We start from the raw sequence: 14416 nt of genomic DNA on the forward strand, positions 1-14416 counted from the left end.
TCCTATGTGCCCTTTTCATGGCTAAATTGAAAGTGATATGCTGTCTCAATGTATTTTGTGACCGTTAATCACTGTAATGAAACATATTCCATATATTTACTGTGCAGTATGTATGGAGGGATAGTTGGTGGTGCCTCTGTGTAAAAAGTTGAATCTAGATCACCTGGTTAAATTCAGTCTATATGTTAGAAAAAAATAATAAAAATGAATCCAATCATCAAGTCCTATTTTTTTAAAAAAAAATTTATTAAGAACGTTAAGAGTAAACAACTTACATTAATAAATATTAGAGATACTGTATATCCTGTGAAAACAAGTCTAAAATATGAATAAACAGTTTAACAACAAAGGAAAATAAAGTAAATTCAATTTACAGTAAGTGATCACAGATTAAATAAACTGTCATAAACTTTTATGACATATTGTGACATTTACGGCATATTTTGCTGTTAATAATTTAAAGAGAAGGGGAAAAAAACAGTTTAAACGTGTAACATTTCCACCATGTGGTTTCGTGTGGTTAAAGAATTTTACTTCATATAATTAAGTTGTAATAAATTAAAGACCTGAGGTTCAGTGTCTTGATCAAGATCAAGATCCTCTATCAGGTTAATCATTCAGGGATCACTAGTGGTAGTTTATGAATCTGCCCTTGAGGAATTTGAACCCACAACCCTTTAGTTACCAGCCCAAATATATAAGAATTAGACAACAATTAGACCACATGTCAAACCTGTGTGACATTATTTTTATGAGAATTAAGCACCAACCCACTCCACATTTTTATTACGAAAAAGCATCTATATGTGTTATTTTGTTGAGTTTGTTTGTAATTTTAATTATTCTCAATGCTGATTCTCATTCAATTCTTAAATTACTGGAATACCATAATGAAAATCATCCAGTCTGTCCTCATCCTCCTGGACTTGTCTACTGCTTTTGACACAGTGAACCACCAGATCCTCCTGTCCACTCTCTCTGACCTAGGCATCACAGGAAATATGCTTGGATGGTTTGAGTCATACCTCACAGGCATATCCTTCAACGTCACATGGAGAGGAGAGGTGTCCAAGTCACACCAGTTGACCACTGATATTCCTCAGGAATCAGTGCTTGGACCCCTCATCTTCTTGATCGACACTACATCACTCAGACCAGTCATTAAAGCACATGGCTTTTCCTACCACTGCTATGCAGATGATACACAGCTTTACCTGTCGTTCCAGCCTGATGACCCCATTGTCTCAGCTCGTATCTCTGCCTGCCTCTCTGAGAGCTCATGTGAATTCTACTCATAGAATGAGGCATAAAGTCATTGATAACACATTTTAATGTTACATTAGTTTAGGTTTTACATGTGGTCCTCATATTTAAATGCTTCTTTAAATGCCTCCCACAGTGGTGTGGCAGGTGTCCGAATATTCGGGAACAGTATACCATTGCTCGCCTGTTTAGAACTTCTTTTTACCCCTGAACAAAGAACGAACAATAACTTCTATGGAAGTATATCAGGGCCTTCACTCTCTGCGGTCACTGAATGAACGGAGCCTGGTGGTCCCATCGCAAAAAGGCTCTAAGTCCTTTTCAGGATCATTCACTTTCTCTGTTCTTCTGTGGTGGAATGAGCTTCCAACTTTCACACGATCTGCTGATACCATCTCAACATTCAAGAACCAGCTGAAAAAACATCTGTTCTGCGAGCAGTTAACCAATCCACAATAATTGGACTTACTATAAAAAATAAAAAAAATAAACTTTCCTTGTCTGTCTCTTTCTCCTGCGCTAGCTTTAATACTACTTCAGCCACTTTGTGAACTTGGCAGTGGGATATTGCAGTTACTGTTGACTTTTGTATGACAAAAAGTTTGCAAAGCTTGCTATGTTCTTCATTTGCAAGTCACTTTGGATAAAAGTGTCTGCTAAATGGCAGATGGGGAGCTTATTCAGAAAGCTGTTTTGAAAACAAAGAGTATTTTTGCAGTTCTGTTTGGTGGTACTAGTGGCACAGATTGTTTAATAAAATTCTAAGAGAGAGAGAGAGAGAGAGAGAGAGAGAGAGAGAGAGAGAGAATGGTGTTATTGGTGATGAAGAAATAATGGAAGAATTTGAATAATGAAAAACAAAAAACTTTCTATATTAGCAAACTAGTTATCCATGTGCAAGTAAAAACCGTTCCCATTGTAGAACTTGTATGTTCTGTAACTCTGGCCACATCCACTAATCCAGTGGTTCTCAACCAGGGGGTCTTGACCCACTAGGGGGCCTCAGCACACTTCCAGGGGGGCCTCAAGACCTCTTAAAATTATTTAAAATAAGGTAGGTTATTATAATTTGTCTATAATTAATAATTAAACTTGTTGAAAATGCTAAATAAATATAAAATGCAATAATCATTTTATGAACAACATACATTTTTAGACATTTCTGATATCACAAAAATGTATCATGATTAATTGTTTTAATCTATTGCTAATAGATATATGTCTTATAAATATTTAAAAGCCAAATATTTTCTCCGACAATGGGGGGCCTTGGAGTCAAAAAGGTTGTGAACTACTGCACTAATCTACATCTACACTAACCAGATGTTGTTTGAAACCGTTTTCAGTTTCGAGTTTATAAAAGAAAAAGAAAGTCGCAATTTCGAAATAAAAAGTCGCAATTGTGAGATATAAGCTCACAATTACAAGAAATATTCACAATTGTGAGACAAAAAGTGAGAATTACCTTTTTTATTTTTGTATTCCGCTTCCATATAATATCTGTCAGGTAATAAGGACATTTTATTCGCTATATTGATAAAAAAAAAAAAAAAAAACGCTTACAACACCTTTTAAGTATCCAAATACTTTTGTGCCACTGTAAAGGGTTAAAACATCTTTGGCTAGACGTCAAGTACTCTCTGATTCCCCACAGCGATGAGATGAGAGCGCTGCAGCGGGTTCCTCGCTTTCTCTCCGGGTCCATGTTGGAGTTGATCTCTTCTGCTGGGTCATTTCAGGCCACGTCTGCCCGATCACAGCAGCAAACACTCACAGTACAGGGATATTTAATACAGGACATATACAATACTGTGTGCCAGCTTCGAGGTAAGACATTATTTACTCCGTTTAACGGCTCGGCGACATTACCGTGGTTTAAAACGTATAGTACTCGTGTTAAACATCGCGATCCAAGTGAAACTCTGTATAGATCCGGCATAGCTGTACAGTATGTGCTGGTGTTGCTTGTGCTCTTGTGTTTATACACTTGACTTGACGACATAACGACTGTATCATGTTTGTGGTGTTTTTGCAAACGGATGTGGTTGTGTTGCACTTTCGGTATCTTTATGCCCCTTTAAGAGTCCTAAAGGCTTTTAAAATTTACATGAAAGTATAATGATTACGTTATGATATTCAAGCTAATATGACCTGAAATGGCATTAAAATACGCTTTTTGTTGATGTTGCAGCTGAACTTATAGCTGCATGTAATGCTAATAATGTATACCATTTGCAAACTTTTACTAAGGTGTGATAATGAGCTATTATTGCATCTGATCGTTTATTTTGCTCTTGAAATGAAATGTGTTAGAGTTGGCCTGCATTATTTGACTGGCTCAGAGCGCAAAGGTCTGACCCACTTACAGAAACGGCATAATTTTGACATATTTTCGCAGAAATGTCATCATGTTTTACACAGAACCTCATTAAAAAAACCTAAAAGGCTGCCAATGTTGCAACAGTTACAACCAAATTGGGTTGCTTGGCCCTTGCGCTATGCAATGATTGTTGAAACTGTGCATGCACAGGAAAGCCAAATATACCTGTGACTATTAACACCTGAATGCTGTTTTGAATACATACTACCATACTATTCATACTATTTCTTTAGCATACACTGTGTACTGTGTGCAGTACACAAATTGTATGCATAGACTACCAGATCCATTAATCCATATGCCAAAATGTGCAGAATACATCAGAGAACACTGTGAAAAACTGTATGCCACAATGCAAAGTACTCAACTTGACCTTCCATTTCCATCTCTTTTTCACAAATTTTTTGATTGAACTGTCAAAAGTGAAAAGATTTTTACTGTATTCTGAAAGAGACAGCACCGTTTCAGAACTTGTTCTACAAATCAATGTAAATACTTGTAAATAGTACAAATTATGCCCTAAATGAAAAACACAAAGCAATTATAATTGAAATATACCCAAATGAATCAGAATAGAATTGAATCAAAGCTTGTGAATCAGAATCGAATCGGGAAATCTGGATCAGTGCTGCCCTGGTATCTACCTTATTTTGACATTACTAGGGCAGGGTCATTATCAACTTTGTATGTGGACATCTTCCTGTAAAATCCACTCCCAGCAATTTTAGCGATACTAAATTATGCTGCTTTGTAGGGCTGCATGATAATGGTTAAAATGATAATCACGATTATGTTGCTCAAAATTTTAATCATGATACAGTTGAAGTCAGAAGTTTACATATACTTAGGTTGAAGTCATTAAAACTAATTTTTGAATCACTCTACAGATTTTATATTAGAAAACGATAGTCGTTTAGGACATCTACTTTGTGCATTACACAAGTAATTTTTCCAACATTTTTTACAGACAGATTGTTTCACTTTTAATTGACTATATCACAATTCTAGTGGGTAAGAACTTTACATACACTAAGTTAACTGTGCCTTTAAGCAGCTTGGAAAATTCCAGAAAATTATGTCAAGCAATTTCCAAATACATGAAGGTACCACGTTCATTTGTACAAACAATAGTACGCAAGTATAAACACCATGGGACCACGCAGCCATCATACCGCTCAGGAAGGAGACGCATTCTGTCTCCTAGAGAGGAACGTAGTTTGGTGCGAAAAGTGCAAATCAATCCCAGAACAACAGCAAAGGACTTTGTGAAGATGCTGGAGGAAACAGGTAGACAAGTATCTATATCCACAGTAAAACGAGTCCTATATCGACAGAAACTGAAAGACTGTTCAACAAGAAAGAAGCCACTGCTCCAAAACTGCCAAATTTGCAAGTGCATATGGGGACAAAGATCTTACTTTTTGGAGAAATGTCCTCTGGTCTGCGAAACAAAAATTGAACTGTTTGGCCATAATGACTATCATTATGTTTGGAGGAAAAAGGGTGAGGCTTGCAAGCCGAAGAACACCATCCCAACCGTGAAGCATGGAGGTGGCAGCATCATGTTGGGGGGTGCTTCGCTGCAGGAGGGACTGGTGCACTTCACAAAATAGATGGCATCATGAGGAAGGAAAATTATGTGGATATATTGAAGCAACATCTCAAGACATCAGACAGGAAGTTAAAGCTCAGTCGCAAATGGGTCTTCCAAATGGACAATGACCCCAAGCATACCTCCAAAGTTTTGGCAAAATGGCTTAAGGACAACAAAGTCAAGGTATTGGAGTGGCCATTACAAAGCCCTGACCTCAATCCGATATAGAATTTGTGGGCAGAACTGAAAAAGCATGTACGAGCAAGGAGGCCTACAAACCTGACTCAGTTACACCAGTTCTGTCTGGAAGAATGGGCCAAAATTCCAGCAACTTATTGTGAGAAGCATGTGGAAGGCTACCCAAAACGTTTGACCCAAGTTAAACAATTTAAATGCAATGCTACCAAATACTAACAAAGCAAATGTAAACTTCTGACCCACTGGGAATGTGATGAAAGAAATAAAAGCTGAAATAAATAATTCTCTCTATTATTATTCTGACATTTCACATTCGTAAAATAAAGTTGTGATCCTAACTGACCTAAGACAGGGAATGTTTTCTACAATTAAATGTCAGGACTTGTGAAAAACTGAGTTTAAATGTATTTGGCTAAAGTGTATGTAAACTGACTTAAACTGTAATTAATCACGATTATTCTGTAATTTAAGATTTATATATATATATATATATATATATATATATATATATATATATATATATATATATATATACAGTTGTGCTCAAAAGTTTGCATACCCTGGCAGAAATTGTGAAATTTTGGCATTGATTTTGAAAATATGACTGATCATGCAAAAAAACGGTCTTTTATTTGATAGTGATCATATGAAGCCATTTGTTATCACATAGTTGTTTGGCTTCATTTTAAATCATAATGGTAACAGAAATCACCCAAATGGCCCTGATCAAAAGTTTACATACCCTTGAATGTTTGGTCTTGTTACAGACACACAAGGTGACACACACAGGTTTAAATGGCAATTAAAGGTTAATTTCCCACACCTGTGGCTTTTTAAATTGCAATTAGTGTCTGCGTATAAATAGTCAATGTGTTTGTTAGCTCTCACGTGGATGCACTGAGCAGGCTAGATACTGAGCCATAGGGAGCAGAAAAGAACTGTCAAAAGACCTGCGTAACAAGGTAATGGAACTTTGTAAAGATGGAAAAGGATATAAAAAGATATCCAAAGCCTTGAAAATGCCAGTCAGTACTGTTCAATCACTTATTAAGAAGTGGGAAATTCGGGGATCTCTTGATACCTAGCCAAGGTCAGGTAGACCAAGAAAGATTTCAGCCACAACTGCCAGAAGAATTGTTCGGGATACAAAGAAAAACCCACAGGTAACCTCAGGAGAAATACAGGCTGCTCTGGAAAAAGACGGTGTGGTTGTTTCAAGGAGCACAATACTTGTTGACCCCTCTATGGTTGTGACCATAAAGCTCTATTTTGGTCTCGTCACTCCAAATTACAGTGTGCCAGAAGCTGTGAGGCATGTCAAGGTGTCGTCGGGCATATTGTAACCGGGCTTTTTTGTGTCATTGGCACAGTAGTGGCTTCTTTCTGGCAACTTGACCTTGCAGCTCATTTTCATTCAAGTATCGTTGTATTGTGCTCCTTGAAACAACCACACCGTCTTTTTCCAGAGCAGCCTGTATTTCTCCTGAGGTTACCTGTGGGTTTTTCTTTGTATCCCGAACAATTCTTCTGACAGTTGTGGCTGAAATCTTTCTTGGTCTACCTGACCTTGGCTTGGTATCAAGAGATCCCCGAATTTTCCACTTCTTAATAAGTGATTGAACAGTACTGACTGGCATTTTCGAGGCTTTGGATATCTTTTTATATCCTTTTCCATCTTTATAAAGCTCCATTACCTTGTTACGCAGGTCTTTTGACAGTTCTTTTCTGCTCCCCATGGCTCAGTATCTAGCCTGCTCAGTGCATCCACGTGAGATTTAACAAACTCATTGACTATTTATACACAGACACTAATTGCAATTTAAAAAGCCACAGGTGTGGGAAATTAACCTTTAATTGCCATTTAAACCTGTGTGTGTCACCTTGTGTGTCTATAACAAGGCCAAACATTCAAGGGTATATAAACTTTTGATCAGGGCCATTTGGGTTATTTCTGTTACCATTATGATTTAAAAAGGAGCCAAACAACTATGTGATAATAAATGGCTTCATATGATCACTATCCTTAAATAAAAGACAGTTTTTTGCATGATCAGTCATATTTTCAAAATCAATGCCAGAATTTCACAATTTCTGCCAGGGTATGCAAACTTTTGAGCACAACTGTATATATTACAGGGCTTCAAAATTTGCATAAAAAATAAAATCACTGTTGCCACTGCTTAGATATCCTATTAAAAAAAACAAAAAAAACATTAATATTAATGAAAGTTATTATAAATGGATATATATGGTTTTCAGTGAAGAAATATACAGTATGTAGGTTCTTTTCTGAACTTTCGACAAAACCAGTTATAAATTGATTCAATGATTATGTTGGACATGTAACGGGCTGATGAATTCACACCCTCACACACTTAACACACTTCTAAAGTCAGACAAATGTGGCATATGAAAATGAAAACTACCATCAGACATGCAGTAGCTTGTGCGTCTTGTGTCTTTACTGCTTTTTACAGTAAATCATTTGACATAAATAACTATATTCAGGCATGAATGGCACAAGCTGGTAGGTCCTTTGAAGTTGTTATCTGTTAGCTAATCAGCTTGCTCACATGTGATATTTCAAACCTGTTGGCTCACATGGTGTAATCTGATAGGTCCTTTGACAATCGAGTAGCCAGTTATCGTGCATACTCTCTTTGCCTATTGTTTTAAATTTGCTCAGTTTGCAAGTAAGCTGGATTCACTGCAGCAGGCTGTGAGAGATTTCTCTGAAAATGCTATTTGCTCAGGTGGTTGCTGGGGCTTTTTCTTCTTTCATCTTATAGGGTAGGTCTGCTTTTGGCAATGACACGCAGAAGTGCGTCTTTATCAAGGTAAGCCATAGCCAAATCAGGCACTGACACACATCACTATTTTAGATCATTAGTTAAAATAAATCCACACATTGCTTGGCTCAGTCACTAGTTAAATAAGCTTTGGACATTCCAGGTCCAGGTACACATTATGAGTCTGGTCCCTAGCCATATAAGCCATTCAGCCAAGCTGGCACAGGCACACATAGAGATTTATTATATATTTTATCACTTCCATGTGACATTGCAAGGCTTTCCAATTAAATCCTTGAGCATTTATTTCATTTCACTGAAGAAAGACCTTAACCTTTTAAAAAATCAGAAATAGAGTTCTGGCAAACTTGCAGCAAATTTACCACACATTATTTTCATATGCAAATGAACTTGCAGCAAACTTTTGGCAATAAGGGACAAGTTGCCGCTACTAGCAAACACTTCTATGGCAAAATGCTGTCATCTCGTGTTAAATTAACTTTATTTTTGGAATTGCGTGAATGTAAAAATAAAGTGACAGATGGTCAGTTCATTAAGTGATGAACTGTTTCCTCACAAATGCAGTTTATTCAGCAACTGAAGCGTCTCCTCCATAGTCATCCATTCAAAAAGAACAAAATTTTTGTCTGCAAGCGCTTTTCAAATGTAGTTTAAAGCGGCGCTGACGCGAATCATGAACACAGCTTCATGATTGATGTAACAAAGTGAATAGCCATAATCTACCGGCAGATTAATATTGTGGAGGATGACAGCTTAACGTTTTTACATGTGAGTTTCTCCTGCATTAACGGATCTCCCAGCGTGAGTTCTTTAATTAAAATACATCTTATCTCACACTTCACAGCAGATGCACTGAAGGACAGATTATATCACAACGGGTGCACTGAAGGTCAGATTATATATTATCAAACATATAATGTGGTTTTTAGATGTTTATAATGATTGATTATGATAGATAAGATGCAATCACGAATGCAGTTGCTAGCTGTGCGCATGGCCATATTTTCATTGCAATGCAAGATGGGATTCTGAGTTTGTATTGTCATAGAAGCATACAAAAGGAGGAGCATAGAAGGTTCTAAAAACCTAGCCATTCCACTTTCCCAGCCAGTGGTTGTGATGGAGGGAATGGGAGAAGGCTGGAGTGGACTGACTAGTTTGTAAATTCTTTGACGTCAGAAAACATGGCTGCAGTGCTGTATCTAAACAGTGCACTCCAATGGTAACGGTTTTATACTTTTATTTAGTGATTGTTTTAAAGTTTGTAACATAAAAATAAAGATATTGTGATGCTGAAAAGACTATTTGAGCAGCTGGTTCATTATGACAACCGCTTCAGTCATGACAACAGATTTAGCTGGTAAAAAGCAGCATGAATGCAGATCATACATGTCTGAGCCCAGCCTAGTGTAATCACACCAGTTTGATTGTACGTGCGAAAGGGTTAAGAGATTTAATCCCTATTGCAATGAATATGCAACCTATGTGGGCACTAGTTCTTTTTAAGTAGTCAAACTCCCAGTTAGACTTTGTAAAACGTTTAATGTTACTTGAATTGGTGATATTTTAGTGCATTTCTATATTTATGTGGAAGGCTTTGTTTGGAAAATTGTAATAAAGCATTATATTGTAACATATTGTTTAGTTTTTTTTTCCTAAGAAGGAAATAAATGCATTTTGACAGGAAAAGAAGTATATTTGGAGTCAAATTTCAGCACTTTCAAAGTCTGTGATTAATCACGATTAAAAAATTTAATCGACTGAGAGAACTGGTTTTTAAACGTGCTAGAAGGACATCTTTGACCGTTGCACTGCATTTTTTAAGATTCCATGTCAAGTAAAATTCATGTTTAAATACAGTAATGCCATATAGTTATATCTATAGGTGACATGGCTTTTTTTGACACATTTCAAGCAGTAAACGAGCAGGGGTAAAACACTTGTTGATTTTTGCTATTTTATTTTTGGAAAAGTTTTAGCTTAAAGCTTTGTCATTTTACCTCAAACATCTATGACATGTTATTTGCCATTGTTATCAAGTCTGATACAATTAAACTAAATTCATTAAACGGTTTAACCCATAACACCAAGAATATGATTTTAAGAGGTATGTGATAAAAGTAGCAATAATTTCTAAAGCACTTCAATGCCAATGTACAGTTTGTGCTTAATGTGTGTAAAGCTACTGTTAGTCAATAAATATCTTTATGAAGAGGTGCACAACACAAGATTGAGAAGCAGACTTTATTTGCGACATTAAACATTCATGTACAAAGCAGGTTGATGTAAAAAATATATTGTTTTTAAATTATCTTTCAAAAGAGACCATTTTTAAATGTTTGACAACAACTAAAACACAAAAGTAGTTCCTTCAAAACTGTGCTCACTTGCTTTCTATGTATCCTCTGCTGGTCCGCCTTTTCCAGATCATACTCATGCAATTATTTTAATAAAAAGGACCCTAACATATTTAAAAGGTGGACATAAAGTGCCTTAAAAGGAATGTGATATAACTGACAGTGGACGTGGTTTCACCGCTTGACAGGAGCGGCTGAAGAAAGATTAGGCAGCACACGAGAAGCGTTTGCTTCAGGGAGGTTCAAGATCCGCCGGCCGCTGCAGTAAGGAGGTTCGGCAGCTTTCTCCAGTGGTTCAGTACCTTAATAGCTCCCTTCCATTGTGCACAGTCAAGGAGGGTCGTGCTCTGCATTTAACAGCAGTGGTGACAAGAGACCATTAACTTCTGATACGCTTTGCATCCCCTTATTTTGCTCGGGTTTCATAGAGCACTTCCATAAATAACCATCCAATGACAGGCTATCTTACATCTCCTTTGAGTGGGATGTGGAAGAGGGGGTGTGTCTTAAAACTGAGTCGAAGTTCATTAGTTGCTCCCATGTGTCAACTGTCCAATGGCATTTTTATACTCGATTGTCAAATGGATAAAGAAAAGCAGTTGGCAAATGGAGAAGAAAAGCCAAAGTAAAACGAAAAAGAAAAGCCATTTGCAAATAGATGAAGAAAAGCAACTGGAAGATGAATAAAGAAAAGCAATTGTCAAATGCTGTTTTGAAACGCAATTTAAAAGGTGCATTTAAAAATGCCGTATTAGTATGCTATTTTATTATTACATTTAATTGCATTTTAAACATGAATTAAATACATGATTTATTAATGTAAAATTTTATTGTTAAATATAATTACTGTGGAGAGCGGGGCGGGCTGAACGGCGACTGTGCGGAGCGAGGCTGGGTTGGACACCTGCAGCGGATTATCTCGCCCAGCTGTGGGTGATTACAGCGTCAACGGGTGAGAGATAAAGCCGTGACAAGAGCTGGTAGAGAGAGAGCTACGACGAAGCTGTGTGTGTCTCCCGTTGATGTGTGTTCCCTGCTGCTGAAAAGCAGCGGGGTTGAATGTTTTGTTACATTGAAAAGTGTTAACAATAAAGAGTCTGTTGTTGTATGTTTGCACGGCTCCCGTTCCTTCAGAGGGTCCAAGAATGTTCCTTACAATTACATTTTTAAATGTGAATTAAATAAACACATTTAAATGTCTATTGGTTTATTTATTCATGTTTTTATTTTCAAATTAATAGATTGATAATTAATTTCTTCATTCTTTTTTAATTTGCACTCTGTGGCTTCCATAGTCCCAAACTCGTATGACTTTCTTTCTTCTGTGGAACACAAACGAAGATATTTTGATAGAGATATGAGGTGTATACACTGATGAGCCAAAATATTATGACCACTCACAGGTGAAACGAATAACATTGGTCATCTCCTAACAAGACCACATGTTAAGGTCTGGGTAGATTAGATGGTAAGCGAACAATCAGTTCTCGTAGTCAACGTGTTGAATGTAGGAGAAATGGGCAGGAGTAACGACCTGAGCGATTTTGACAAGGGCCAAATTGTTATGGCCTGACGACTGGGTCAGAGCATCTCTGAAACGGCAAGGCTTGTGGGGTGCTCCAGGTCAATAGTGGTGAGAACCTAATGACAGTGGTCCGAGAAGGGACAAACCACACACCGGTGACAGGGTGTTGGGTGCCCAATGCTCATCGATGCACAAGGGAAACTAAGGCTATTCCATCTGGTCTGAACCGACAGAAGGTCTACTGTGGCACAAGTCACAGAAAAATCTGATGTTATGGGAGGAATGTGTAACAACACACAGTGCATCACACCCTGCTGTGTATGGGGCTGCGTAGCCTCAGACCGGTCAGAGTGCCCATGATGACCCCTGTCCACCGTCGAAAACGCCTACAATGGGCAAGCGAGCATCGGAACTGGACCTTGGAGCAGTGGAAGAATGGTCCGATGAATCCCGTTTTCTTTTACATCACGTGGACGGCCGTGTAGGTGTGTGCCGTTTACCTGGTGAAGTGATGGCACCAGGATGCACTGTGGGAAGATGACAAGCCGGCGGAGGGAGTGTGATCCTTTAGGCAATGTTCTACTGGGAAACCCTCATAAGGTCAGGCCATTCATGTGAACGTCAATTTGACACGTGCAACCTACTTAAACATCATTGCAGACCAGGTACACCCCTTCATGGCAATGGTATTCCCTGGTGGCAGTGGCCTCTTTCAGCAGGATAATGCACCCTGCCACACTTCACACATAGTTTGGGAATGGTTTGAGGAACATTATGAAGAGTTGAAGGTGTTGTCCTGGTTTCCAAATTCCCCAGATCTCAATTCGATTGTGCATCTGTGGGATGTGCTGGACCAACAAGTCCGATCCATGGCGGCTCCACCACGCAACTTACAGAACTTGAAAAATCTGCTGCTAATGTCTTGGTGCCAGATACCACAGGACACTTTCAGGGGTCTTGTAGAGTCCATGCTTCGGTGGGTCGGTGCTGTTTTGGCAGCACACGGAGGACCAACAGCATATTAGGCAGGTGGTCATAATGTTTTGGATCACCGTGTACTATTCAATGCATGTAAATTGTGTTTCAAGCTCCAGACAGGACATAAAGCAGAAAAAAAGTTATCCATTCAACTCCAGTGGTTTAATCGCCGTCTTCTGAAGCGATGCAATTGATTTTGGGTGAGAACAGACTGTATATCACCCTCTGGAAATGGAAGGTCGAAGGTCAAGTCAAGTGTATGCCATTGTGGGATATTGTTCCACGCAGTGTGTTCTGCTGTATACTGCATGTTGTTTTGCAAGTATATATTATATTTTATAATAATTTTAAACATTGTCAAAATAACAATTTGACACAAGAAATGCAATTTAAAGTTTTCTTCAGTTGGTATCCATAAAGCAGTTTTGGGTTGTGACAATTATTATATCTGTATAAAAATAAATAGGAATTGAACTGCTTAGTTTGGGGCCTGTTATTCATTTTTAAAATAATTATTTTCATAATGTTCCAAGTTAGAAGTTCCCCTGTATAATTTATAGCATTAGTTGTGAGAGAATTTCTTTCATATGTAAGCAAAATGGACGTTAGCTATAACTGAAATTTGCCCAGATGAATTGGAATCAAATCGAAACGAGCTTGTGGAATTGGAATCGAATCAGGAAATCTGTATCGATACACAGCCCTATTTCCCATACATCTATGCTACATGACCTAAGGGCCAATTGTGTCAGTGTTGTGTTATGAAGATTACACTATAAAAGGAACATATAACCTACTCTTTATCTGCTTTATCTGATACTCTTACCTCTTAATAAACTAAATAAATTCTGAATATTCTTTTATCTGTTTATCGGCTGAAATTATATTTCCCATGATGCCGAACACAGTGCCAGCTCTTCGTAAATCGTAATTACTTTTCTCTGTTGTCGTATTTTTGATTTATAGATGTTAAATGAAGCATAGTATCCTCAACTGAGTCTCCCCTGAGCTTATCCCTAAAAACAATCAGTCCCGTTGCCGCCAAGACATAATAGTGCCAGTTACGGTAAATCATCAATTTCTAAAATTCCTCTGGATTTCTGTGAAATTCATTTCCATACAGTAGTCATATTCATGTGGAAGAGATTGTGCTTGTGATATAACTGTGGAATCTTATTATAAAACATCCAGGTTGCCTTTTATTGCAATTTAGTTAAGTTGAGCTCTGTTGAAAAGTGGAAATGCTTAGACGCTCTTTCAAGAGATTCAAGAGTCTTCAGAAGGGAGTACATGTCACATAATTTCTTAAGA

At 37.7% G+C, this 14416-nt stretch overlaps 1 protein-coding gene across 1 annotated transcript in view; it reads left to right on the plus strand.

Moving 5' to 3' along the window:
- The first annotated feature begins 522 nt into the window (after nt 1–522).
- The window catches only part of LOC127425698 (thyroid hormone receptor beta-like), a 325007-nt gene continuing 311113 nt past the window's right edge, over nt 523–14416 (plus strand). The window contains exon 1 of the mRNA XM_051671938.1: nt 523–3090. The gene's annotated coding sequence lies outside the window, so the exon portion shown is untranslated. The remainder of the gene's footprint in view (nt 3091–14416) is intronic.

This window comes from Myxocyprinus asiaticus, chromosome 34 (assembly GCF_019703515.2).
Source record: "Myxocyprinus asiaticus isolate MX2 ecotype Aquarium Trade chromosome 34, UBuf_Myxa_2, whole genome shotgun sequence".
In the NCBI taxonomy this organism is placed as follows: Eukaryota; Metazoa; Chordata; class Actinopteri; order Cypriniformes; family Catostomidae; genus Myxocyprinus; species Myxocyprinus asiaticus.